This window comes from Balaenoptera ricei, chromosome 4 (genome assembly GCF_028023285.1).
Source record: "Balaenoptera ricei isolate mBalRic1 chromosome 4, mBalRic1.hap2, whole genome shotgun sequence".
In the NCBI taxonomy this organism is placed as follows: Eukaryota; Metazoa; Chordata; class Mammalia; order Artiodactyla; family Balaenopteridae; genus Balaenoptera; species Balaenoptera ricei.
Window position 1 is genome coordinate 14639841 of NC_082642.1, and position 11072 is coordinate 14650912.

Here is an 11072-nt window from a genome sequence, read left to right on the forward strand (position 1 = left end):
TCTGGCCAACCAGTCAAGTCGTTTGCCACTGCCCAGGAGTCCATTCGTATTCCTGCCTTGAACCATTTCTCTTTCCATAAAAGTATAGACCAGATGCAACACTCAAAATTCTGCCCTTTGAGAGGGTCTAGGTCTTTATCAGTTCTGCTAATTGCTGCCATTTCCCCCAGGATGTTATATTTTTTATTTACAATTGTTTATTTCTTGCTGAATAACAAATTACCACAAAATGGAGTGGCTTAAAACAGCAACTATTTTATTATTTAGCACAATTCTGTGGGTTAACAGGGGCTCAACTGGATCATCCCTCTGTTGGTCTTGCTTGGAGTCTCTCACGCAGATGCAACCAGATGGCAGCTGAGGCTGGAACGTCCAAGATGTCTTCACTCACATGGCTGGCATCTTAGCAGAGATGGTTGGCAGTCCACATCATCTCTTCACGTAGCTACCTAGAGCATCTTTACATGGCAGCCAATCCCAAGAGCAAGCATTCCAAGAAGACAAGCCCTTATGTGCACACTCTTATCAAGCCTTCGCTTGCATCATGCCTGCTCATACCCATTTTCCCAAGCTCAGACTCAGTGTTGGAGGGGACAACTCAAAGCCGTGAATACTGGGAGGTGTGGTGCATTCAGGGCCACCAAAGTTACTGCCTGATTGACCATTAGGAGGAGAGCAGCTGCAGCGAAGTCTTCCACTTGGCCTTTTCCACTACAGTATCTCTTAGCTTAGAACCAAGGAATAAATATGGCAGTCCTGCAAACTACCAAGTATGTCTGTTCCAGGGAAAGACCTCTGGATGAGTCCATGAACTCAATGTACTCTGTGAGTTAGACTATGTTATTGAAGAGGAAGGGACCCCAGGTGCTAATATCAACTCTGTTGCCAACAGTCTTTGAAATGTTTGGGTATTCCCCTTTATCCAGTGTACCATTAACTGAGTAAATGATTGGAATGCCCTCTGGGGCATCATTACCCAGAGGAATTATATCATATTCCCTTGCCATGGTGTTGCAGGGTCCTTCCTCCTAGGGACTCTACCTCTCTTTCAGTCGAAAAATTCCAAGTCCAAAAACTGGCTCAGGCCTGGAAACTAGACAAGGGACATCATGAATTTTTATTAGATTAGTTCCCTCAACTTCCTGATCATCTAGCCTTGATGTCTTTTGATTGTATGGATTGAGCAGTCCTTTGTGGCTGCCCGTCTATCTCACCTGCAGCGATGCTACATTTTACTAACCACCTCCATAGCTCTCAGTGGGTCAGGTTTTCTGGCTGCCACTTTGATCTTGCCATTAATTATGATTACTGTGCCCTCCTCACTTCTGAGAGTGAAGTCCTGTGGATCCTATCAGCCCCATTGCCGTCACCAAACTAGGTGCTATAACAGCGTCACCTTGTGTTAGCCCTGGCCTTCAGAACACAGCCACCACTGAGCTGCTCGGTGAGGCTGGTATCCTTCTGACCTTATTCTTCTGGCTTTCGCATGGAACGCCAGAAAGTTAATTGGGAACTTTTTATCCTTCCTTAGTGTATTCTCTCTAGCATCCTCAATTCTCTGAGCCTTTGATCCCTTCCACCATCTGCCACAGTTCTGGAATTTCTACTTCACCTAGTGTAGACCGTCACCTTCTCTAAGCTTCTAAGAGCAATGTGCTAGCAGCGTGTCCGCCTCATCCCCCAGGGTCCTTGCCAAGGTGTTAAATCATGTATCCTGTGAGGGTGTTCCCATATCCATAAACTCCCCTTTGACCAACCTTGTATTTCCTCTTCACCTTCACCCGCACTTGATCCGGCCTCCCATTCATACTCTCCCAGTTCTGGGAACCACGTGCTGCCCAGGTACTGCTGTTCCCTCTCCTCCCTTAGCAGACCCAGCACTTCTCTGGCCAGGTTATACTGTGGCTTAACTCTAGTTACTGGTCTAGAGAAGAGGTGGAGATAGATCCTGGGGATGGCGGGCATGGCTGATGTATTGTTTTCCAAGGCAGAGACTTCCTCCTTGTCTTCAGGAAAGGAGTACACTAGTCTTTAATAGTGAGGGCTCTGACCGTTTCTACAAGCTCAGAGACTTTGGGGGACTCCAGGGACTGAGTTTAATTACGTCAACCCAGATGGCCCCATTCCAAGTCTCAGAGTCCCACACCTTTCTCATCAGAACCCTAAACTTGGGGTGGCAGACTTGCCATGTTTAAGAATTCAACCTCTTCTGGAGCACCATCACTCTTATAATGAAGTCCTAGATTTGATGCTGACTGTTTTCTGCCCTTTGGCTGCAGGAAATGAGAATCTCTTCACATGCTGCCAGACATGCGGGCTGGCTCTGCTTTTCACACTTCATCTGAAATTGGTGATTAATCACCTTCAGCCTTTCTTTCTCTCCAACCAACCACCATCCAATTCCATAATCCTAAAAAAGTTTACTTTCCCTGAACCTCTCGACTGCTGAGGTGTTGCACCTGCCAGTGAATTCCCTTCCACCAGTACCCCATCCCGGTTCACCACCAGGGACATTTTAGCAATTGCACCGCATATCAGGGGGCTACCACCAATGATGGGGTCCTCATTGCCACCTGATCAGTGATCCAGCTCCAAAATTCTACTTTGGATGCTGCTTGCTAGGACTATGCTTGGCAAAAACATTTGTAGGTGGGCTTCCTGGAAACAAACTCTGAAATAGAGGTTTGTTAGGGTGTCTTGTTGGAAAAGACTCCTGTAAGCAAGTGAGGAAAGCCAAATGGGGTGGGGGGAGTTGAATTGTGATGCATGGCAGCTAAGCCTAAGCCAAGCCCACGCGGAGCTCCAAGACTGGAATGGCTCCCATATTGAAGATTTAGAATATTGAAGCAAGGGGATCAGCATTTGTACCACTACACCAACCTGTCTTTGGGGCAAGGCAGCTCCCTTTGCCCAAGGACAGTTTCTGCTGAGCCGTCAGCAGGCAACACGCCTACCCACTGGGAAATGAGTGCCCCAGTCCTCAGGGAAGGAGCTGGAAGGCACATCACAGCATCCAATATGTAACCCAAAGAAGAGAACTTACCATACAAACCTAATCTTCTAAATGCATTTATTAATAAGAATGAGATTCTAGGAATGCATAACTACGTTCCAATAAGACCTAAAGACCTGGCCAACATACAATAATGGCAGGATAGTGAGAAAGAACAACAAATATCAAAAGCCTAAAAGCCTCAGAAATCTAAAATCTCATGACTAGCAAGAGAAGCAATTAAAAAGTGGACCCAGCCAGGGCCATTGACCAGGGTTCTGGCTTAAATCATCTCGAACTTGGTCCTACATCCAGACCAAGAATCTGCTGATGCATCCCAGAACTTGGCATCTAAGTTGGTCTGGTACACTTACTGCCACCCTGGGAAAGTATAAGAATACAGAGGCGAATGAGGATACAGATTTGGATAGAGACAATAAAACATTGCAATCAATAGTGTAAGTACAAGAATAAGGGCTGCAATCATTGTGATATTCTGTGTGTTTTACCTCCCTCTTGGGTGTTTAGAGCATTTAGGAGAATCTTGATATATAGGACTTGTAAAGATTTACTGTGTGAAAACATTTAATCAGATAATTTTCTAAGTTTGTGGGGGGGGGGGGGGGAATATCTTCTCAAACTCCTAAATTTTGACTTATTAGTTGTGTTGAAGAGCATGCAAATATTTAGAAGAATATTAATTATTTAATTATGTGAATGCTTATTGTTTTATAAAGTCCAAAAAATTAATAAATTGAGCATGAAAGGAAAGATAGGTAGTAGCGAGTGTTCCTCTCCAAGCAAAAAAATGCCCTTCAGATAGTAAATAATAGAATCAATAGAGACAATATCACGAGTTATTTCCTCAGGGTAGGCATAGAATATATAATTTGATATATGCTGGTATTGCTATAACCATAAAATTCCCCATATTCAAAAGACACAACCCAACAAAAGACAGTTCAAAGCTAAATATAAGTAATTGGGTATCATCCACAGCTGTCACATTTTTCTATCCATCATGTCTCATTTGCCAGACAATTGTGGGCTGACCCTACACACAAATAGGGATGAAATTCTCTTGGTTGGCCATGACACAGGAGGAACTCTTTATCTGCTTCTCAATCAAACTCTCCTACCCTTTGTTCTTCCTGGAAGGCAGCAGAGAGAGCGTATTCCAGGGTCCCATCGAGTGTCAGCTGAAACTGGTCATTATTGGAGACTTTATGCAAACTTATTTCCACTGAGAAGGTAGCTCAATTTCCCTGGGTAGGAGAAAATCAAAAAAATCAAAACAAATTCAGACTGATTTTTGTGTGATACAATAAATAGAAAACACAAAACTACTGACACTTCAGAGAAACCAAGAACCAGGCAAAGTTTCAGATTTTAAAACCAGTTCCTTCTCAAGTGTGTTTTTAAGTACTCGGGCTTCCAAAATGCATGCTGTCAACTTGAAACGACTCTCCTGGAAGTATTCAAACAAACCCCAATGAGCTTATTTCCTTTCCTTTGTAAAGCATTTAAGCTCTGCACCTGCAATGGGAACCCTCTGTCCCTGGACTCATAACCTCTCGTGGAAGTTTTTAATCCGCATAGAATGTAGGTGTGAGAGCTTTCTGGCTTGATTCAAAGCCACTTTAACATCCAAAAAAGTGAGTACACAATGCCTACTCTGTTCTCACAGATTTGTTTGTTTTTTGGGGGGTTTTCTCTTTTGTTTTCCTTTTCAGCTCTTGATTTCCTTTTCATTTTAGGTTGAGTTAGTATTTACTTTTCAAGTCACTTTCCTGAGCCAGCTTGTCGCAAACATCAGGCAAGTTGGCCTGGAGCTGCCCTAGCGAGAGAGGGAGAGAGAGAGAGAGAGAGAGAGAGAGAGAGAGAGAGTCCCAGGTGGTTGATGCTGAGCCTGACTGCCATCCTTCAGCACTTCTTTCTTCCCAACAGATCCACAAAACGTGGAGACTGTTGTCCCCTGGAGAAAGAATTTCCTTGTCCTCCAAGAAGACTTTCCACCAGGTGCTGTGAAGGGGAGGAAAAATCTCTGGTCTCCAGAGGCCTGGATTCCGGCACCAGCATTGCCACTAGCTGGCTGTGTGACCTTTGGCAAGTCACCTTCCCTTTCTGTGTCTGAGTCCTCATTGGTAAAATGAAGGCACAGGATTAGATCATGTAATAAGTCTGACTCTTTTATGATCAGCAGTTGGAATTGACAGCTTTTAACCTCACCCTCCCTCTTCCCCTTCTGCCCCACATCTGGAAAAGCTGAAAAGAAAGCCCAGATGTTCCCTCCAGGGACTTTCTAGTCACTCAAGCCTCTGCCAGCACATGGGAACCCTCACCCCAGTCCCATTCCCGAACAGCCATAAAAACCCCAAGCCAGTCTCCTATCCCTCAGCTCTCAGGGTATTTTTGGAACTGCCTAGGACCTACACTGTTCTCCCCAGAAAGCCTCATTTTGTGAGTAGCAAACCTTTTCGTACCCTCTTGTTATGTGGCATAATCAGTGTCAACATCTGAACCAAATTTGGGGTTGAAGCCCATCCAGCTTCTACCGGGTGGTCACAGCAGACCAACTCTGAGATCTTTGTTCTAAGGCAGCACTTTCCAGGAGAAAACAACGTGAGCTGCATATGGAAATTTACAGTTTCTAGTAGCCTTACAAAAGGAAAAAGAAACAGATGAAATCAACTTTAATAATATAGTTTATTTAATCCAATATAGCCAAAATATTATCATTCCAACATGTAATCAACAGAAAAGTATTAAGGAGATAGCTTAGCATTATTTTTTTCCATACAGAAGTCTTCAGACTCTGGTGAGTATTTTGTGCTACAGCACATCGTCATTTGGACTAGCCACACTTCAGGTGCTCAAAACCCACATGGGGCTAGTGGCTACAGTTTTGGGCAGTGCAGTTCTAAGAGATCCTAAAGAAGGCCCTAGATTCCTGAAACTATTGTTGTTTATAAAAAGTATTACCCTATTCATCCAAACTAAGATGCCATAAATTACGAGATATGTTATTTCATATACCATAAAAAAATTGTAATTATAAATGTCATAAATTGTCAAATGGATTCAAAACTCAGAGATATTAACTTTTTAAAATGTGTACCTTAGAATTGATTTTAAAATATGTATAATATATATACATATTATATATACTATATATATATATATATATATATATATATATATACACCTTAGAACTGATTTTAACATACATAATATATTATATATATATACTAGCTTTCCATAAAAGACCTGGCATCCAGGAAAGCTGTGAGGTGAGAAAGTCAACGTCTTTGGTGCTATTACCCATTTCCTACGAGATTCTCTCTCTCCCCTTTGACCCTCTCCACTTAATTCCTGCCAATCCTTGTTTTAATTATCGTTAAGTGTTGAGTGAGTGCTCATTGATAAGCACTCATTGTATTGTAGGAATCCTTGATGTGACACTTGTATTTTCAAAGAGGACATCTAAAATGAGACATTTATTGAGCCCCGTGCTATGCAGTGAGCTCATCTAATTCTTCCATCAATCCTGTGAGTTAAACATTATTTTCATTAACATAGGTAAAAAAAAAAAAAAGCAGACTCAGAGAGGTTAAGCGTATTACCTAAGGTCAAACTGTATCTAGATGGCAAGTTCGGCTTTCAAACCTAGGTCTGTCTAAGAGCCCAGGGATTTTCTCTATAACCAAAAGAGGAGATGGAAAATGTGGGATGACAGGTAGGGTCCCAGAAGGCAACTACTTACCTACACCCCTTCTTAATAAGACCTCCTCACCCCTTTGCAGAGGCCTAAGGCTGGAACTGTTGGTGGCCCCTCCATCAGAAACACCATCAGATGCCACCTCTGGCCCCTGCATTTGGCCACCCGCAGTGATTCAACAGGTTTCCTCCACAAGACTGCAAGAAGCGCTTGAAACCAAAAAATCCCCTTTAAACAAAAAATGCACTATCCTGAGCTCCAGGGAAATGCCTCAGTGAGCAGCTGCAAATGCACACACAAAAAGAAAGGGCTGCATGTGCATTTTCAGAGGCGAGACTCTGCACAGTTGAGTGGTCGTGGCCCATCACTCAGGACACCAGGGCTACACAGCTGCCGTTCTCAGGAGCCCAGCAGACAGGGCTGGGCAGACGTGACTTGTTTTTCTTCTCCACACTTGACAGCAGCAGCCTGAAGACCTCAGTCAGGTCTGAAGCACTGCCCGGCAAGACAGCCAGATTGAATTCCAACCCGGCTCGGCAAGCTGAAACGTGAGAAGGGGATATTCTTCGGGATAACCAGGGTCAAGGCAGTGCATGGCATAAGCAATGTTTCGAAACACATGGGCAGAGAACCCTTCAACTAAATCTCTCAGCTGGAGGTGTGGGTAGGTTTCAAAACTGCTTTTCAGCACTATTTAGCATTGACATGCTGTGAATATTAGGGAGAAAGCAAACAGGAGTAGTTGGATGCCTTAACAGAGAAATAAGACAGTGCAAAAAACATGGTCCAGCCTCTGTCACTGAAGGGGATTAGCAGCAGGCCATCTTATGAGAGAATTTGCTCTGCCACTTGGAGCTGGGAATCAGGACATTTCATACATTAATCTTTCTTAGACACCACTATAACTTAAAAATAGTTCACAAATGCCTGGCCCGTAGGTCCCTACCAAAAATCCATACTGCGTTGTTTCTGTCATTATTCTCCAATTTCTAGGTATTTGGGATACTCAGAATGAAAACTGCTGCTCTAGGAGCTCCAGTGGCACAATCGGTTAGCGTGGGGTACTTACACAGAACTGCTGCTCTAAAGTCTAAACAAGCCTCATCACAAGCCAAGCCCTCACGCCTTCCAATGCACAGCCTCAGTGTGGACTCTAGGAGCCAGTGTTACCCATCTACCCACTTTGCAGGGCTGGGAGACCTGAGGCAGGGGACAACCATGGAGGGGAACATGCTGGCACTTGGCCACCTCCATCTGACATACTTCAGTAGCCCTGGCTGCCCAAGGGTCAGAAGAGAGCCAGCGGTGGACTGTCCGTGGAGCTCTCCCACCAACCACACATCTCTCCTAGGCTCACTTGGGGAGGGGGAGCACCCAGGAAGAACCAATTGCAAGATCCTGAAGGGTAAAAATTCAGGCCAGTGCATTGCAGAGAAAGCCCTACACACTGAATCCTAATGGATGGAAATGGGGGAGGGGGAACAAACAACCTTCATGTTTCTATAATCCTCAGACCAAAATCAAAGTTCACTCATGCGCACTTACTTTCCCTAATGGCGATTTCAATACTATTTATTAACTTGAATGATAAAGGTAATAGATGCCACTACAGATTGCTTGCACTGTGCCAGGCCCAGTGCTAAGCACTCTGCAGACCTCATCTTATGTTAGCTTTATCGTGCTTGCCTCTACCTGAGATTATCTTGTTTATGTCCTCATTTACGATCTATCTCCCTCACACGAATGTAGCCACAATGAGGGTTGGAAGCTTATCTGTCTGATACAAAGCCATTTCCCCAGAGCTGAGAATGGCGCCTGGCACACAGCAGGCCCTCAATAAGCACCTACTGCGTTACTGATTTTATTTTTGCAAGAATTCAGTGATGAAAATCTTTTTTAGCCTAAGAAAACAGAGAACAACTCAAAGTTTGACAGCTAATAAGTGGCAGAACCAAAATTTGAATCTAGATCTTTAGGACCAGAACCTATGCTCTGAAATGTGAAATCTGTGGCTGAAGCTCTCAGAAAGCCCAACACAAACAGGCTTAAACAACGAGGAAAATGTCAGCGTAACAAGTGCAAAAGCAGAGGTAGTTCCAGGATTGGGCGTCATCAGTGTTGAGCCTCATCAAGGACGTAGATTCTCCATCCTTCTCTTTGACCTGTCCCCTTCAGTGTGTGGCTTGTCCTCTTTGCTCTCCTGATGGTCCTAGGATGGGTACCACGGGTGTAGGCGTCATGTGCAGACAACAGCATCCAAAGGTAGCAGGGAGAACCAGTCTGTCCTTCAAATCTTATGGAGAAGAAGGGAAATTTTCCCAAAAGCAGCCCCAGCAAACTCTTCTACTCACTTAATTGACCAGAATTGCATCTCCTGACCATACCCAACCTAAACACGTAGTAAGAGAAATGAGATGGCCACAATTGCCTTAGACAAATAAATACTCACCCTCAGGAGTCAAGAAGGGGCCACAGCGTCTCCTTCAGGACATAAACTTGCAAAGGAGGGTGGACGACAGGGGTTCTGAGTGTTCTGGTTATTACTGTTGCTTAACCAACTTCCTTAAACGCAGTGGCATAAAATAATGATGAGTTAATCATTCTTACTGATAATTTAGAAAGGTACAGAAAGGATGGCTAATATGTTTCACAAGGTCTGGGATTTCAGATGGGACAATGAGAATGGCCAGAGTGGGGTGGTGGGCAGCATAATTATCTGGAGGCTTCTTCACTCAAATATCTGGTGCCCGGGCGGGAATGACTGGAGGTCTGAGCTCAGCTGGTGGGGGGGGGGGGGGGGTCAACCAGAAGGCCTACACATAGCCCCACAGTGCGACTTGGGTCTCCACACAGCATGGCGGCCTCATCGTAGCTGGACTTCTTTCATGGCTTCCTGAGCTCCCAATGTGAATGTTCCAGTGAACAGGAGGGAAGCTGTATCGCCTTTTATGAATCAGCCTAGAAAGTCATCTAGCATAACTTCCACAAAAGTCTATTGGTTGAATCAGTCATAAGCCCACCAGACTCAAGGAGAAATTACAAAGACCCTGTCTCTCAAAGGAAGGAGTATGATAAAAAAAATTGTGCCAATTTTTAAAAACCACACTGTTAGCAAAAAAGGAGTAGATAAATAACAGCATCTGCCTTCGGATCAGAAATAAATTTCATTTTCAGAAAACAATCCCAGAATAACCACAAGTTTAGAAAACTAACAACATCTTGCAAACCCTTCCTAGAGCTGATTCTTTTTTCAGCAGTGAGGCTGCAAGGCAGACCACCTACCCACTGACTTCATCTACCATTTAGCAATCAGTAAGGCAATTACTTTTCAAAATATATGAAGAACACATTCTCTGCTCCCTAGGAGTTGAAAAGTTTAATGAGAAAACATGAGCTGGTTTACAGATCCTTTTCTTTAGCATTTTCCATTGGTTGGAAGTTCTGCATGCTTCCTAGCTAGTTCTGCCGCTCATGTAAAATGGACTCTTGTGCTGTGTTTGCTCTAGCTTAGCCATCTGTAAAATAGAGCTAACCATCTCCAGAAGAGCAGGTTCTTGTGACTCCTGTTCTCTATTTACAACAGTCTGTAAGGTCTTTGGAGACTGTGTGTTTAAATGCAAAATGTTGCGACTATCATTTCATTATTTGAAAAACTAAACAGCACACGGATGCTTATGTCGCCACGTTGCTAGGTTACCGACAGATCTCCCTGTCTTCCCTGAAATGTCGGGACTCGAGACTCGCTGCAGCTTTGCACCAAGGGCAGCCTTTCTCAAGCTGAGATGAAGGTGGGAGAGAGAGGTGGTTGACCTAGAGTCAAACTGCTGTGGACATCACTGGGAAGAGAGGGCATTTAGCCACCAAGTACCGTGGCAGTGTCCACTTGCTCTTTGAATCTAACAACCCAGCTTGTAGTATCAATGCTAGAGACGGCTCAACACCCAACCGATGGGCTTAACCCTGACAAAGTTGAGATTGCCTCTCTGAAGGAGCCAAGTCCGTATGCACTTCATTTTCTGGAGAGTAAGGGATGAGATAATCAAACGTAACAAGCAGGCAATAATACCTGGAACGTCTTTCATATGGTCAAGGCACGACATTGCCTTTCTGACACATTTGCCCACATTTTTTAAAGGGAGGAGGAAAATCATATGCTATTAATATGAGCCATTAAAAATCTTCTTTCTGGGGCCAAGTAATCTCCTATTGGCAGTCCCAAAGTGGATGCTATTGGAAATGTCTAAAGGAAGATAATTTCTCCCAGATATGACATTTAGATACAGTGACAAGTAATTACACATAAACACACACACACACACAAAAGAAGGAGCTCTCATCCAGCGTACCTCCAGGTGAGTGCTA